General features: G+C 53.8%; 1 protein-coding gene across 1 annotated transcript in view; it reads left to right on the top strand.

The window, feature by feature from the left end:
* The first annotated feature begins 4,858 nt into the window (after positions 1-4,858).
* LOC116943472 (uncharacterized) overlaps positions 4,859-18,026 on the top strand; it is a 115,577-nt gene continuing 102,409 nt past the window's right edge. Inside the window, exon 1 of the mRNA XM_032956271.2 lies at positions 4,859-5,582. The gene's annotated coding sequence lies outside the window, so the exon portion shown is untranslated. The remainder of the gene's footprint in view (positions 5,583-18,026) is intronic.

The following is an 18,026-nucleotide window of genomic DNA, read 5'->3' as shown; positions in this document are numbered from 1 at the left end:
ACACACAGTGTCTCACACACACACACAGTGTCTCACACATACACACAGTGTGTCACACACACACACACAGTGTGTCACACACACACACAGTGTGTCACACACACACACACAGTGTGTCACACACACACACACAGTGTGTCACACACACACACACAGTGTGTCACACACACACACAGTGTGTCACACACACACACAGTGTGTCACACACACACACACAGTGTGTCACACACACACACAGTGTGTCACACACACACACACAGTGTGTCACACACACACACAGTGTGTCACACACACACACAGAGTGTCACACACACACACAGAGTGTGTCACACACACACACAGAGTGTGTCACACACTCACACACAGAGTGTGTCACACACACACACACACAGAGTGTGTCACACACACACACACACAGAGTGTGTCACACACACACACACAGTGTGTCACACACACACACACACAGTGTGTCACACACACACACAGTGTGTCACACACACACACACACAGTGTGTCACACACACACACACACAGTGTGTCACACACACACACACACAGTGTGTCACACACACACACACACAGTGTGTCACACACACACACACACAGTGTGTCACACACACACACACACAGTGTGTCACACACACACAGTGTGTCACACACACACACACAGTGTGTCACACACACACAGTGTGTCACACACACACACACAGTGTGTCACACACACACACACAGTGTGTCACACACACACACAGTGTGTCACACACACACAGTGTGTCACACACACACACACACACAGTGTGTCACACACACACACACACAGTGTGTCACACACACACACACACAGTGTGTCACACACACACACACACAGTGTGTCACACACACACACACAGTGTGTCACACACACACACACAGTGTGTCACACACACACACACACAGTGTGTCACACACACACACACACAGTGTGTCACACACACACACACACAGTGTGTCACACACACACACACACAGTGTGTCACACACACACACACAGTGTGTCACACACACACACACAGTGTGTCACACACACACACACACAGTGTGTCACACACACACACACAGTGTGTCACACACACACACACACAGTGTGTCACACACACACACACAGTGTGTCACACACACACACACACAGTGTGTCACACACACACACACACAGTGTGTCACACACACACACACACAGTGTGTCACACACACACACACACAGTGTGTCACACACACACACACACAGTGTGTCACACACACACACACACAGTGTGTCACACACACACACACACAGTGTGTCACACACACACACACAGTGTGTCACACACACACACACACAGTGTGTCACACACACACACACACAGTGTGTCACACACACACACACAGTGTGTCACACACACACACACACAGTGTGTCACACACACACACACACAGTGTGTCACACACACACACAGTGTGTCACACACACACACAGTGTGTCACACACACACACAGTGTGTCACACACACACACAGTGTGTCACACACACACACAGTGTGTCACACACACACACAGTGTGTCACACACACACACAGTGTGTCACACACACACACAGTGTGTCACACACACACACAGTGTGTCACACACACACACAGTGTGTCACACACACACACACAGTGTGTCACACACACACACAGTGTGTCACACACACACACAGTGTGTCACACACACACACAGTGTGTCACACACACACACACAGTGTGTCACACACACACACAGTGTGTCACACACACACACAGTGTGTCACACACACACACAGTGTGTCACACACACACACAGTGTGTCACACACACACACAGTGTGTCACACACACACACAGTGTGTCACACACACACACAGTGTGTCACACACACACACAGTGTGTCACACACACACACAGTGTGTCACACACACACACAGTGTGTCACACACACACACACAGTGTGTCACACACACACACAGTGTGTCACACACACACACAGTGTGTCACACACACACACAGTGTGTCACACACACACACACAGTGTGTCACACACACACACAGTGTGTCACACACACACACACAGTGTGTCACACACACACACAGTGTGTCACACACACACACACAGTGTGTCACACACACACACAGTGTGTCACACACACACACACAGTGTGTCACACACACACACAGTGTGTCACACACACACACAGTGTGTCACACACACACACAGTGTGTCACACACACACACAGTGTGTCACACACACACACAGTGTGTCACACACACACACAGTGTGTCACACACACACACACAGTGTGTCACACACACACACACAGTGTGTCACACACACACACACAGTGTGTCACACACACACACACAGTGTGTCACACACACACACAGTGTGTCACACACACACACACAGTGTGTCACACACACACACAGTGTGTCACACACACACACAGTGTGTCACACACACACACAGTGTGTCACACACACACACAGTGTGTCACACACACACACAGTGTGTCACACACACACACAGTGTGTCACACACACACACAGTGTGTCACACACACACACAGTGTGTCACACACACACACAGTGTGTCACACACACACACAGTGTGTCACACACACACACAGTGTGTCACACACACACACAGTGTGTCACACACACACACAGTGTGTCACACACACACACAGTGTGTCACACACACACACAGTGTGTCACACACACACACAGTGTGTCACACACACACACAGTGTGTCACACACACACACAGTGTGTCACACACACACACAGTGTGTCACACACACACACAGTGTGTCACACACACACACAGTGTGTCACACACACACACAGTGTGTCACACACACACACAGTGTGTCACACACACACACAGTGTGTCACACACACACACAGTGTGTCACACACACACACAGTGTGTCACACACACACACAGTGTGTCACACACACACACAGTGTGTCACACACACACACAGTGTGTCACACACACACACAGTGTGTCACACACACACACAGTGTGTCACACACACACACAGTGTGTCACACACACACACAGTGTGTCACACACACACACAGTGTGTCACACACACACACAGTGTGTCACACACACACACAGTGTGTCACACACACACACAGTGTGTCACACACACAGTGTGTCACACACAAAACAAAGATCCCCATATAGCCTTAACAGACTGTAGGGGCAAGTGCTGTTAGCGAGCACCTATGAAGGCCGGAACGGTACACGAGGGGGTGGGTGGCCAGCACCACGCCCGACCGCCTTTGTCTCCCTAGTGGCAATGTTTACACACCGCACCAGGTACTCATTTGAGGCTGAGTCGACCTAGGGGAGGCCTGGGACCGGTTCAGATAATCGTCACTGGTGTTGGCTGTGAGCGGGAATCGAACCCGGGTCGCCAGGTTCATAGCGCAGCGCGCTAACCGCTACACTATCGCTCCCCACACACCCACACACACACAGTGTCACACACACACAGTGTCACACACACACCCAGTGTCACACACACACAGTGTCACATACACACCCAGTGTCTCACACACACAGTATCTCTCACACACACACACCCAGTGTATCACACACACACACAGTGTCTCACCCACACACCCAGTGGCACACACACCCAGTGTCTCACACAAAATACAAATATTCCCCGTGTAGCCTGTAACATAATGAAGGGGCAAGTACTGTTCACGAGCACCTACGAAGTCCGGAACGGGGCACCGAGGTGGGTGGGTGGCCAGCACCACCCCCGGCCGCCTTTGTCTCCTCAGTGGCGATGCTTACACATCGCACCAGGTACTCATTTGAGGCTGAGTCGACCTCTCTCACGTACAGACACACTTCAATGTCTCTTACACATGCATACGCAATCATTGCCACACACACACACGTGCACACCGAAGTCTCACACACACGTGTACACACTGTGTCATACACACACACACGCACAAAAACACGCAGAATCAGAATATGTTCATAGCTGGAGGAATCCGATGAGCTATAAAGCTCTTTTTCACAGACGTCCAGTCGACATCTGTCCAGTGGACGTAGTGTCTGACGTCACCACTGTTTGTGCCAGGCTAGGTGCACTCTGAGGCCCGACCGCCTTCGTCACCAGGTCGTCATCCCCCAAGGTGCGATGTGAGACGCCACTCGCCACTGAACGGTGGCACGTGGCCGGGAGTCCAACTGAGGTCCGCCCGGCCGCGTACTCCGTGGGCGAACCACGACGCCACACGGCACCCTGGCAAGGCCCGCTGGGGGGTCAAGGGCCGTGAGCGAGCACCCATTACAAGCGGGCACACGCGAGGATGTCACAGAGTGCCCCAGTACCCGTTACATCTCTTCTGTGCTCTAGGCGCAGCGCGCTAATCGCTGCGCCACCGCTCCTCCTCAACCACCACCCCTCTCTGCGTCCCCCCCCCTTACCCACCCCCCTACACTGGGGTCATCTTCTGTTCCCCCCACGACTCCACCCACAGCCCCACCCTGCGCTCACGCCCAGTCACGTGACAGGGCTACCGCCCACTCTCTATACCCCCCCTCCGCCCTCGCACCCCCCCACTCCCCTCCCCCGTCTCCTCCCTCTCCCCTCCCTTCTTCCATCCCTCCCCCCCCTCCTCCACATCAACACCCCCCACTCCCTCTACCCCCCCTCCCCAACTCCTCCCCCTCTCCCTCCCTTCTTCCACCCCCCTCCACATCAACACCGCCGCCCAGCACCCTCCCCTCTGCCCCCCACCCCCCGAGCCCCTCCCCAACCGCTCCCTCCCTTCTTACCCCCCCCCCACTGCTCAGCGAACCAATGCCGGGGAAAGACACCGAGGCAGGAGAGAGTGGTGGGGACTGTCTCGCTCTCCCGATCTCTCACTCACTCTCTCGTCTCCCGTTCTCGCGCTCTCTCGGTCTCTCTTCACTCTCCCCTCTCCGTCCGAGGGACACGAACAGCGGTGTGTTTAGAAGCGAGTGCGCACACACGCACACACACACACGCGCACACACGCACGGACTCGCACAACGTTACACATCCGTGAACTCGTACGGATGGAACACACGCGTGTGAACACATGCATGCGGGCGCACGCGCGTGTGAACACATGCATGTGGGCGCACGCACGTGCGTACGCACACGCGTGTAAACAGTGAGCGCATCCGTAAATAACGCACGCGCGCGCGCGGACACACGTGCACGCGCACAAACGTAAACACATGACAAATACACACACGTGAACACACACACTTGCTACGCCACCCCCCCGCCCCCAACACGTGAACACACGTACACGCACACGTGAACGCACACGGAGACACACGCACGCGGCAAGGGAGTGCGATATTAACTCCGATACGAACCAACACACTCAGCCTGCGGAGCGAGGAGCAAGTGACGGGCTGGGGGGGAAGAGAGGAGGAGGTGGAGAGGAAGAGGTGAAGAGGACCCGGTGATAACCCAGCCGTGAAGAGGTGGAGAGAACTCCTCATTCATTCTCTACCCCTGCCGAGCCCAGCTCATGAGACAGGTGCGAGTGCTGGGTGTGGTCTGTGTGTGTGGAGGTGTGTGTGTGGAGGTGTGTGTGTGGAGGTGTGTGTGTGGAGGTGTGTGTGTGGAGGTGTGTGTGTGGAGGTGTGTGTGTGTGGGGGTGTGTATAGGTGTGTGTGGGTGTGTGTGTGGAGGTGTGTGTGTGTGTGTGTATGTGTGTGTGTGTAGGTGTGGGGAGCGGTATGAACCTGGCGACCCGGGTTCGATTCCCGCTCACGGCCAACACCAGTGACGATTATGTGAACCGGTCTTGGGCCTCCCCTAGGTCGACTCAGCCTCAAATGAGTGCCTGATGCGGTGGATAAAAACATTGCCACTGGGGAGACAAAGGCGGTCGGGCGTGGTGCTGGCCACCCACCCCCTCGTGTACCGTTCCGGCCTTCATAGGTGCTCGCTAACAGCGCTTGCACCAAGAGTCGGTGAAGGCTATACGGGGGATCTTTGTGGGTGTGTATGTGGGTGTGTGGGGGTGTGTGTGGGTGGGGGGCGGTGTAGGTGTTTGTGGATGTGTAGGGGTGCTTGCTATCAGCGCTTGCCCCAAAAGTCCGTTGAAGCTATACCGGGAGGGGGATTGTTGTCTTTGTGTTTAACAAAGGTGTGCATTTAATGTACAAAAGATGGGTGTGTGGGTATGTGTGTATATGTGTGTGTATGTGTAGGTATGTGTGTGGGTATGTGTAGGTATGTGTAGGTATGTGTGTGTATGTAAATGAGTACCTGGTGCGGTGTGTAAACATTGCAACTAGGGAGACAAAGGCGGTCGGGCGTGGTTCTGGCCACCCACCCCCTCGTGTACCGTTCGGGCCTTCATAGGTGCTCGCTAACAGCACTTGCCCCTACAATCTTTTAAGGCTATATGGGGGATCTTTGTCTTTGTATGGGCCCTGTGCCGGCTTTCAAAGGTTCTCGTTAATAGCACTTGCCCCAACAGCATGTGTAGGCTATACGGGAGGCCTTTGTCTTTGTGTGTTCGCGTAAATTCCTGAATCTCAATTCGAGAGTCTTCTGAAGCAGTCGTCAATTCATGCGCCACTCCGCGTTGCATCAAAGTGCACCTAGCCTGGCACAAACCATTGTGACGTCACCGCGACTTATCGGTGATTGACCGGTGACGGTTGTTGCGTGCGTGTGTGTGTGACTGTGTGGATGTGTGTTCGCGTGTGTGTGTGTGTGTGACTGTGTGTGTGTGTGCGTCCCCATGGGTGCGTATGCGACTCGAATGAGTACCTGGTGCAGTGTGTACAAACATCGCCACTGGGGAGACAAAGGCGGTCGGGCGTGGTGCTGTCCACCCGACCGGCCTCGTGTGCCGTGCCGGGCCTTCATAGGTGCACCGCTTACAGCACTTGCCCCAACAGCCTGTTAAGTCTATACGGGGGATCTTTATCTTTGCATGCAAGAGTGCGTGTGTGTTTATTTGTGTGGTCGGTCGACGACCAGAGACGGTCGATTCCCGCTCACGGCGCAAATCAGTGGAGCGCGATATCTGAACCGGTCTCGGGCCACGCAGATCTCGTGTCAGTCTACATCGAGTAGCTGGCGCCACGCATACAACATCGCAACTGGGAAGACAAAGGCGGTCGGGCAGAGTGCGTGCCGTGCCGCTCTTGATAGGTGCTCGCTAACAGCACTTGCTCCAACGAGTCTATGTAGGCTATACGGGGGATCTTTGTTGTTTGTGTCGGCGCGTGGGTTGTGCGTGTGGAGCTGAGCATCTGAACATGTGTGTGGGTGCTGTGCGTTGTAGCTTGTTTGGGGGAGCGGTGGCGCAGCGGTTAGCGCGCTGCGCGACGAACCCCGGCGACCCCAGTTTGCTCACGGCCAACACCGGTGACGGTTATCTGAAGCGGTCCTGGGCCTCCCCTAGGTCCACTCAGCCTCAAATTATTACCTGGTGCAGTGTGTAAACATCGCCACTAGGGAGACAAAGGCGGCCGGGAGTGGTCCTGGTCACCCACCTCCTCGTGTGCCGTGCCGGCCTTCATAGATGCCCGCTTACAGCACTTGGCCCAACAGGGGGAATCTTTGTATTTTTGTTACGTCACCAATGTTTATGATGTAATAACAATCTTGTTTTGATATATCTATACATTCAAAAACTCACAGTGTGCAGCTAGTTATGGAAATGTCCGTATTCCTCTGTCGGGGACAAGTATGCATCATAAAAACATGGTACTCGCTTTCTCGACCCGGAGGGATGATGGGCTGAGGGACTAGGATTTGAACTTGCAACCTTCCGATTGCGAGCTTGGGCGGATTGGATGATGCAGGAAAACACGTGTGTAAAGACAAAGACTCCCTATATAGCCTTAGCAGACTGTTGGGGCAAGTGCTGTTAGCGAGCACCTATGAAGGCCGGAACGGCACACGAGTGGGTGGATGGTCCAGCACCACGCCCGACCGCCTTTGTCTTCCCAGTAGCGATGTTTACACATCGCACCAGATACTAATATGTGGCTGAGTCGACCTAGGGGAGGCCCGGGACCGGTTAAAATCATCGTCACCGGTGTTGAGCCGTGAGCGGGAATCGAACTCGGGTCGCTGGGTTCATAGCGCAGCGCGCTAACCACTACACTACCGCTCCCCACACACACAGACACACACACACGTGTGTGTGCATACACTCACACGTGTGAGTATGTGTGTGTATTAACATACTGTTGGGGCGAGTGCGGTTACACACGTGACATGATGTTCAGTAGACATGCAAGAATAACAACATTAACTATTTCAGACCTACAAAGTCGACGTGGTTGTAGCGTAGCGTGCCACGGGTCTCTGGTGCTGGGGATTAAATGCCCTCTCCACCCCGCACGCTTCCCCCTCATCCTCATGAAGCGGCTCCTTTGGCCGGTTAATAGAGTTGCAACGCCTGTCCACTTCATAGATGTGGTGATGTCTGTCAGTCTACGGGTCTACGTTGTACATCTTTGGGTCTCAATGCTGCTAAGTGGAACTACGGTTAGAAGTCTATCGGTCACCGTGTTAGTCGGTGGGTCTATGTGTAAGCCTGTGGGTCTCTATGTAAGTCTATGGGCCTCAATGTTCGTGTGTAGGTACGTATGTTTGTAATTTTTACGGCTCTCCTCTGCACGTCTACTGGTCTCAATGTAAGTTTATGGGTCTCTATGTAAATCTATGGGTCTCTATGTAAATCTATGGGTCTCTATGTAAGTCTATGGGTCTCTATGTAAATCTATGGGTCTCTATGTAAGTCTATGGGTCTCTATGTAAGTCTATGGGAATATCTGTGTAAGTCTATGGGTCTCTATGTAAGTTTATGGGTCTCTATGTAAGTCTATGGGTCTCTATGTAAGTCTATGGGTCTCTATGTAAGTCTATGGGATCTCTGTGTAAGTCTATGGGATCTCTATGTAAGTCTATGGGTCTCTATGTAAGTCTATGGGTCTCTATATAAGTCTATGGGAATCTCTGTGTAAGTCTATGGGTCTCTATGTAAGTCTATGGGTCTCTATGTAAGTCTACGGGTCTCTATGTAAGTCCAGTGTCGTAGCTGGTTGCTGGGTATTGGCTCAAGCGCAGTTGATTGCGTTCTTCCAGGGCTGAGATGCCGGCGGCTCATTTGGGTGACTGGGCAAGCGAGGGGGGGGGGAGTCGTGAGCCGAGGGGAGTGGGGTGGGGAGAGAGGGTGGGGACGTGGGTGTGTGTGAGAGGGAGTGGGGAGCGGGAGCGTGTGAGTGTGTGTGTGAGAGAGTGTGAAAGTGACAGCGTGTGTGTGTACGTGTGTGTGCGGGGGGGGGGGGGGGTTAGGGCTCTGCGCTACGAACCCCAGCTACCCGAGTTCCAACGCCGGTCCTGGGCCTCCCCTAGGTCGATTCGGCCTCAAATGAGTACCTGGTGCGGTGTGTAAAATCATCGCCACTGGGGAGACAAAGGCCGTCGGGCGTTGTGCTGGCCACCCACCCCCGCATGTGCCGTTCCGGCCTTCATAGCTGAGGCTCGCTAACAGCACTTGCCCCAACAGACGGTGAAGGCTATACGGGGTATCTTTGTCTTTTGTGTGTGTCGGATCCCAGCGTTGGGGATGACTCCGTTTGCCCGGTGTCGTGTGGAGTCACTAATCTCAGCTCGGAGATTTAACTTGGCCAAGCGAATCCAGTGCGTGATAGTGTGTGTGTGTGAGAGTGTGTGTGTGTGTGAGAGTGTGTGTGTGTGAGTGTGTGAGAGTGTGTGCGTGTGTGATAGTGTGTGTGTGAGAGTGTGTGTGTGAGTGTGTGTGTGTGATAGTGTGTGTGAGAGTGTGTGTGTGAGAGTGTGTGTGTGTGATAGTGTGTGTGTGTGAGTGTGTGTGTGTGTGATAGTGTGTGTGAGTGTGTGTGTGAGAGTGTGTGTGTGAGAGTGTGTGTGTGATAGTGTGTGTGTGTAATAGTGTGTGTGTGATAGTGTGTGTGAGTGTGTGTGAGAGTGTGTGTGATAGTGTGTGTGTGTGAGTGTGATAGTGTGTGTGTGATAGTGTGTGTGTGTGAGTGTGATAGTGTGTGTGTGTGTGATAGTGTGTGTGCGTGATAGTGTGTGTGAGAGTGTGTGTGCGTGCTAGTGTGTGTGTGTGTGATAGTGTGTGTGTGTGAGTGTGATAGTGTGTGTGTGAGAGTGTGTGTGCGTGATAGTGTGTGTGAGAGTGTGTGTGTGCGTGATAGTGTGTGTGTGTGATAGTGTGTGTGAGTGTGATAGTGTGTGTGTGAGAGTGTGTGTGCGTGATAGTGTGTGTGAGAGTGTGTGTGCGTGCTAGTGTGTGTGTGTGATAGTGTGTGTGTGATAGTGTGTGTGCGTAATAGTGTGTGTGCGTAATAGTGTGTGTGCGTGATAGTGTGTGTGTGTGTGATAGTGTGTGTGTGTGTGTGATAGTGTGTGTGCGTGATAGTGTGTGTGCGTGATAGTGTGTGTGATAGTGTGTGTGTGATAGTGTGTGTGTGTGTGATAGTGTGTGTGATGGTGTGTGTGCGTGATAGTGTGTGTGCGTGATCGGGTGTGTGATAGTGTGTGTGCGTGATAGTGTGTGTGCGTGATAGTGTGTGTGCGTGATAGTGTGTGTGGGTGAGAGTGTGCGTGATAGTGTGTGTGCGTGATAGTGTGCGTGATAGTGTGTGTGCGTGAGAGTGTGTGTTTGTGATAGTGTGCGTGATAGTGTGTGTGTGTGAGAGTGTGTGTGCGTGATAGTGTGTGTGAGAGTGTGTGTGTGATAGTGTGTGTGTGACAGTGTGCGTGATAGTGTGTGTATGAGAGTGTGTGATAGTGTGTGTGTGAGAGTGTGTGTGATAGTGTGTGTGTGTGAGAGTGTGTGTGATAGTGTGTGTGTGTGTGAGAGTGTGTGTGCGTGATAGTGTGCGTGATAGTGTGTGTGATTGTGTGTGTGTGCGTGATAGTGTGTGTGATAGTGTGTGTGATAGTGTGTGTGATAGTGTGTGTGTGCGAGGATGTGTGTAGGTGCTGAGATGTTAACTACCTCGCCTGGTTTGCAGGCGTTGTGGGTTCGATCCTGACCCTGACGCCCGTAGATTTGCAGGATGCATGTTTCTCCCCGTGGATTATTGTGGTGAGTGGTGGTGTAGCGGTTCGCGCTACGCTGCGCTATGAACCCGGCCACCCGAGTTCGATTCCCACTCACGGTCAACACCGGTGACGATTTTCTGAACCGGTCCTGGGCCTCCCCTAGGTCGACTCAGCCTCAAATGAGTACCTGGTGCGGTATGTAAACATCGCCACTAGGGAGAAAAAGGCGGTCGGTCGTGATGCTGGCCATCCACCCCCTCGCGTGCCGTGCCGGCCTTCATAGGTGCTCGCTAACAGCACTTGCCCCAACAATCTGTTCAGGCTATACGGGGGATCTTTGTCTTTGTGGGTGGTGAGATGTTACCTACTTCGCCTGGTTTGCAGGGGTTGTGGGCTCGATCCCGACCTTGAGGCATGTATATTTGTCGTTTGCATGTTCTCCCCCTGGATTTGTGTCCAGGTCCTCCGGGTTTTCGCTCCACATTTAGAGTGAACACGCGTTTAGAGTCGTTTGCAGTGAAACATTTTCATATGATGATAAGCCACTTCATTGAGCTGTCATTTGTAGCCAGGACGCTTCTGAAAAAGAGTTACATAGCTCAGTGGGCCTTACCTGGTAAAATAAAAAATAAAAAGTTTAGTTTAGGTGTGTCTGCAGTGAGGAGCGGTGGTGCAGTGGTTGGTGCATCGCGCTACGAACCCAGCAATCCGGGTTTGATTCCCACTCACGACCAATAACAGTGGTGTTACTTTGAACGGGTCCTGGGCCTCCACTAGGTCGACTAAGCCTCAAATGAGTACCTGGAGCGGTGTGTAAACATCGCCACTGGGAAGACAAAGGCGGCCGGGCGTGGTTTTCGCCACACCACCTCCTCGTGTGCCGTTTCGGCTTTCACATAGGTGATCGCGAACGGCACTTGCCCCGACAGTCTGATAAAAGCTATGTGGGAAATGTGTATCTTTGTTTTATCCACGTGGTGTGTGTGCTGTAGATGAATGGGCGGCAGGGATCGCTAATTGCCAGAGACCCCTTTAAATTCTTGGGGTCACCCCATTTCATATTTCACGGAGCCAGACATAAATTATCGCCACAGTTCGAACCACACCACCCTCACCCAACTCACCCATCCCACCCTCACCCCACCCTTACCCACCTCACCCACCCTCACCCCACTCTCACCCATCTCACTCCACCTTCACCCCACTCTCACCCACCCTCACCCCACTCTCCCCAACCTCACCCCACCCTCACCCACCTCACCAACCCTACCCACCTCACCCCAACCTCACCCACCTCACCCCACCCTCACCCCACCCTCAACCACTTCACCCCACCCTCACCCCACCCTCACCCACCTCACCCCACCCTCACCCACCTCACCCCACCCTCACCCACCTCACACACCTCACCCCACCCTCACTCACCCCACTCTCACCCACCCTCACCCCACTCTCACCCACCTCACCCCACCCTCACTCACCCCACCCTCACCCACCCCACCTTCACCCACCTCACCCCACCCTCACCCCACCCTCACCCACCTCACCCCACCCTCACTCCAACTCACCCCACCACCACCGAACTCCCCCACCTCACTTCCCACACCTCACATCGCCTTACCCTCTCCTCACCACAACCCACGTCACTCCCCAGGTTAACGAATCACTGGGGCTGTGTGGGCAGTGAGTGAGGTGGTGGCAGAGCACGCTGGGTTTGGTTGGTCGTGAAGGTCGTGGTGGTGATATTATTGGTTGTGGTGGTGGTAGTGATGGCGGTGACTATAGTCACGTGATTTTGGTGATATTGGTTGTGGCGGTGGTAGTGATGGCGGTGACTATAGTCACGTGATTTTGGTGATATTGGTTGTGGTGGTGGTGGTAGTGATGGCGGTGACTATAGTCACGTGATTTTGGTGATATTGGTTGTGGTGGTGATAGCCCTCGTAATTTGTGGTTGCGCTAAGAATTTTGGTGATAGTGGTTGTGGTGGTGACTGTAGGTGGTTGAATTAGTGGCTGTCATGCTCTTGGTGGTGGTGGTGCTGATGTGTTTCCCCTGTGGCAGAGCTAAGTAGTTATGCAGTAGCAGCGGTTTGCTGCAACTATTCCAGTTGCAACGGTTTGCTGCAACTCTTCCAGTTGCAACGGTTTGCTGCAACTCTTCCAGTTGCAGTGGTTTGCTGCGGTTGCTGCTGCGGGTGGAGGCGGTTCGGCAGCTCGGGTTGGGCCCGAACGCTTGTGGGATCTCTATCGCGGAGGAAAAGGTAACGGGAAATTAATGGTCTCAGGTTTGTGGCAATCCATCAGTCTCCCCCCACTCCTCCCTCATCCTGCCGGTGGGATCTCGAGTAAAAGCCCGGCACGTGGCTTAAAGGGGCGCCTGGTGTGCAGGAGGGCGTGGGTTCGATCCCGAGCCCTGGTACCTGTTGTGTATTTTGGGAGTTTGCGGTGTCTCGCTCTTCCGTGTTCGCGTGTATTTTTCTCCGGGTCCTCGGGGGTTTTTTTTCCTCCACGTTTAGAATCAACGTCACGCGTTTCGATTCATTTGGCTCCGATGAAGTTCCACGCGATGATGATAAGCCACTTCGTTGATCGATCATTTGCGATAGCCAGGTCGCTCCTGAAAAAGCGCTAAATAGCTAAATGGGGCCTTACCTGGTCAAGTAAAAATAGAGTAGTTAAAACAGTTCAGTTAACTTCGTCGACGCGATCTGAGCCGGTCGTGGGAATTCCACGTTCATGTGGCGGGGCCAAGTGAACAAATCCATACGACTAGCCACTGTTGACCTCCACACATTGGTGATCGTTTTATCGACCCCCCCATCCGGAGGAATGGATGATAGGCAACGTCAACACCCCCCTCCTCCTCCTCCCCACCCTCCTCCCCTTTAACCAGGATTTGAATTTCCGACTGGGAGTCACTCGCTCAGCCACCTGGCCGGATATTTAACTGAAACTGTTGCGATGCGTGTGGGGGGGGGGAGCGGTGGCGCAGTGGTTAGCGCACCGCACCAAGAACCCCGGCGAACCGAGTTCGATTCCTGCCCACGGCTAACATCAGTGGCGAGCGATATCTGAACCGGTTTCTAGGCCCCTTTCCCCGCCCCGCCCCTCGCCCCCCACGCACACGTGCGTTTGAAGCACAGCAGTTATACTCGTTAATAAGTATCATGTAGCATTTGGACGTCATTTTCTACGTACGATATATAAAATAATAATTATTTACAGTCGCCCGTTGTCAATGCACTGCTGGGTGAATGCCTCCCGCACGCCATGCCGGTCGTAGCGGGGGGGGGGGGGTGGGGGGGGGGGTTGGAGCATACTTCCCCATGGAAGTCTGTGCGGATTGCTGCGTCAAGAAGGGGGGGGGGGGGTGCAGGGGGTGTTCCTGACGTGAGCCGTGGCCCGGGATCTCAACCCACACGGGTGGTACGGTGCCCACAGCGATAGCCGCCGTGACACCGGTGGTCATAGCTGCCTCAAACAGCAGCAGCGCTCTCCTCTCTCTCTCCATTCTGAGTAAGAACAACAACAACATCTTCGTCGTGAGAATCTACATCGCCCACCCGCCCGCCCGCTCGCCCGCTCGCTCGCTCGCTCATTCGCTCTCCATCCATCTCCCGAGAGAGCGCCGGAGGAGCTCGTGTTTCGCGGAGTTTGAAACCATCCTTCAAATTTTTTCCCGCCTGGAATTGACATCGAAGTCACGCAGTGTCACAACACGCACGCACGCAGCCTCCGACTCTCCGCGCCCGCCCGGCTGGCTGGGTGGTGCACGGGCCCCAATAACCCCTTTAGCCCCAATAACCCCTTTTGCCCCAACAACCGCTTTAGCCCCAATAACCCCTTTTGCCCCAACAACCGCTTTAGCCCCAATAACCCCTTTTGCCCCAACAACCGCTTTAGCCCCAATAACCCCTTTTGCCCCAACAACCTCTTTAGCCCCGATAACCCCTTTTGCCTCAACAACCGCTTTAGCCCCGATAACCACTTGAGCCTCGTTCACCACTTTAGCCCCAGTAACTGCTTTAACCCCGATAACCGCTTTAGCCCCAATAACTACATTGGCCCCAGTAATCGCTTTAGTCCCGATAACAGCTTTCGCCCCAGTAACTGCTTTAGCCCCGATAAGCGCTTTAGCCCCGATAACCGCTTTAGCCCCAATAACCGCTTTAGCCCCAATAACCGATTTCGAGAGTAAAGGTTTCAGGAGAGGAGATGGAGGAGGAAAAGGCTGCATCAGGGCCTCAACGCTGCTTCTGCTTCTGCTGCTTCTGCTTCTGCTGCTGCTGCTTCTGCTGCTTCTGCTGCTGCTGCTTCTGCTGCTTCTGCTGCTGCTGCTTCTGCTGCTGCATGGAGGAGCAGCGGCGTCTGTTTCCACAGTGGGCGGCGGTGCGGGGAGAGGGGAGGGGTTCAGAGTGGGCATGCCCACACACGAGTCGCGTGGTTTACAGGAGGCTTGAGCTGACTTTACACCTCGAGATGTCTTCCTCTTCCCGTCTGTCGGTGTAAATTCCGAGCGTGCGTCTCTCCTCCATCCTTCTTTGCGCCCATTTCAGCTTCATTCTCTTAATCGGTGCCCAATATCATAGCTCGGTAATTTAAACTGATCCACGCATTCCTTGCTCTGTAGCCACGTTGGCGATTATATGGCAGCAAAATAAAAAGTTCATGACAGGTGGCCTAGCGGGTGAAAGAGTGAGTGAGTGAGTGAGAGATTGAGTGAGTGGGTGAGAGATTGAGTGAGTGTGTGAGTGAGTGGGCGATTGAGTGATTGGGTGAGAGATTGAGTGAGTGAGTGGGAGATTGAGTGAGTGGATGAGAGATTGAGTGAGTGGGTGAGAGATTGAGTGAGTGTGTGAGTGAGTGGGAGATTGAGTGAGTGAGAGATTGAGTGAATGTGTGAGTGAGTGGGAGATTGAGTGAGTGAGTGAGAGATTGAGTGAGTGAGTGAGAGATTGAGTGAGTGAGTGGGTGAGAGATTGAGTGAGAGATTGAGTGGGTGGGTGAGAGATTGAGTGAGTGAGAGATTGAGTGAGTGGGTGAGAGATTGAGTGTGTGGGAGATTGAGTGAGTGAGTGAGAGATTGAGTGGGTGAGGGGTTGATTTAATGAGGCAATGGGTGAGCGAGTGAGTTAGTTACTGGGTGAGTGAGAGATTAAGCGAGCGATTAAGGGGCAAAGAAATAAAGTCAGCATATAAGTGCATGAGGAATTGCCTCATTTATTGAGTGAATTCGTGCATGAAGTGAGTGGTGGTTGAGTGAGTGAGCAATTAAGTGAGTGAGTGTGAGTTGGATGATTAATTGAATCGGCGAGTGACCGTTCATCGCTACGATCACTCACATCACTCCGCAGTAATCGTGCAACGTTGGGCGAACGTTGGCAATTTTACTTAGTCCTGGCCGCAGTGTGTCTAGATCATCCAGAGCCATCCGTGAGACATCGGGATGGAAGACATCAGCTCCTAGTGGCCAAGAGACCCCTCCAGCAATCACGATCCACCCGCACAGCCCGTTCGGCAATCCACTGCTGGATGAGAGGCCTCCCCCACGCCTTGCGCTGGTCAGAAGAGAGTTGTAGGTGGAGGTGAAGGTGAAGGCACTGCCCCCTGCTGCCCACAGCGACTACTGCACATGTTTTATAAGCATGGTGGTGGCGCTCACCCATCCAATTAATTTTCAGGCTCAAGTCTGCGTAGCTTCCGAGATGTGACACGACATCAGCTACAAATACACGAACACGCACTGGCACACTACACAGTGGCATATATACACACTGGCATATACACACTCGTGTACATTGGCACACTCATACTGGCACACACACGCACTGGCACACACACACGCACTGGCACACGCACACACTGGCACATACACGCACACTGGCACATACACACACGCACTGGCACACACACACACTGGCACACACACACACTGGCACATACACGCACTGGCACACACACGCACTGGCACACACACACGCACTGGCACACACACGCACTGGCACATACACGCACTGGCACATACACGCACTGGCACACACACGCACTGGCACACACACGCACACTGGCACACACACGCACTGGCACACACACACGCACTGGCACCCCATGTAAGCGATGAGGCGCCACATTGCACACGTTCGGGACGTAACCGCGCGCATAAAAGGCGGTCCCTTGAAGCCAAGCTCACTGCCCTTGGCATGGGGCGGAGTGGGGGGCTGGCGGCACGGGAGGAGATGGGGAAGCGGGGGGGGGGGATGATGAGGGAGCGAGGGGATTACAATGATGGCGATGATGATGGGAGCTCAGATGGGCGTGAAAGTCATTGGGGTGGAGGGAGGTGCAAGTGTTGGTGGTGGTGATGGGGAGGTTGGGGGGAGGGAGGCGAGGGAGGGGATGATAGTGATGGGGGGTGCGGATGATGGACGGGTGGGGGGTGAGTGACAGGGGCAAAGGGATAAAGATAGTGTTCATTATTTAGGGGGGGGAGTGGAGAATTGAGGATGATGAGAGATGAGGATGAAGGATGAGAAGGGGGAGGGACACTCCCTGGTCATGTTGCTCACAATTTCGGGTTCCTTACACGCCGAGGGGGAGGGGCTGTGGGTACGTGCGGTGGTGATAGTTGGTGGTGGTGGTGGTGGTGGCGATGAGAGCGGTTTTGATGATGAGGATGGTGCGCTGTTCGTAGTGAGAGCGGACACAGCTTCATAGGCGATGATTCTGTGGGTGTTGATGGTAGTAGGGGTGTGTTGGTGGTGGTAGCCGGTTAGGGTGGTGGTGGGGAGCGGTGGTGTAGCGGTGAGCGCGCTGCGCTACGAACCTGGCGACCCGGGTCCGATTCACGGTCAACCGATCCTGGGCTTCCACTAGGTCGACTCAGCCTGAAATGAGTACCCGGCGCGATGTGT

This window comes from Petromyzon marinus, chromosome 18, assembly GCF_048934315.1.
Source record: "Petromyzon marinus isolate PM22_M1 ecotype Great Lakes invasive population chromosome 18, UKy_Petmar_22M1.pri1.0, whole genome shotgun sequence".
Lineage (NCBI taxonomy): Eukaryota > Metazoa > Chordata > Hyperoartia > Petromyzontiformes > Petromyzontidae > Petromyzon > Petromyzon marinus.
Note: the sequence above shows the minus strand (reverse complement) of the source record. Positions and strands in the feature narration are given on the sequence as shown.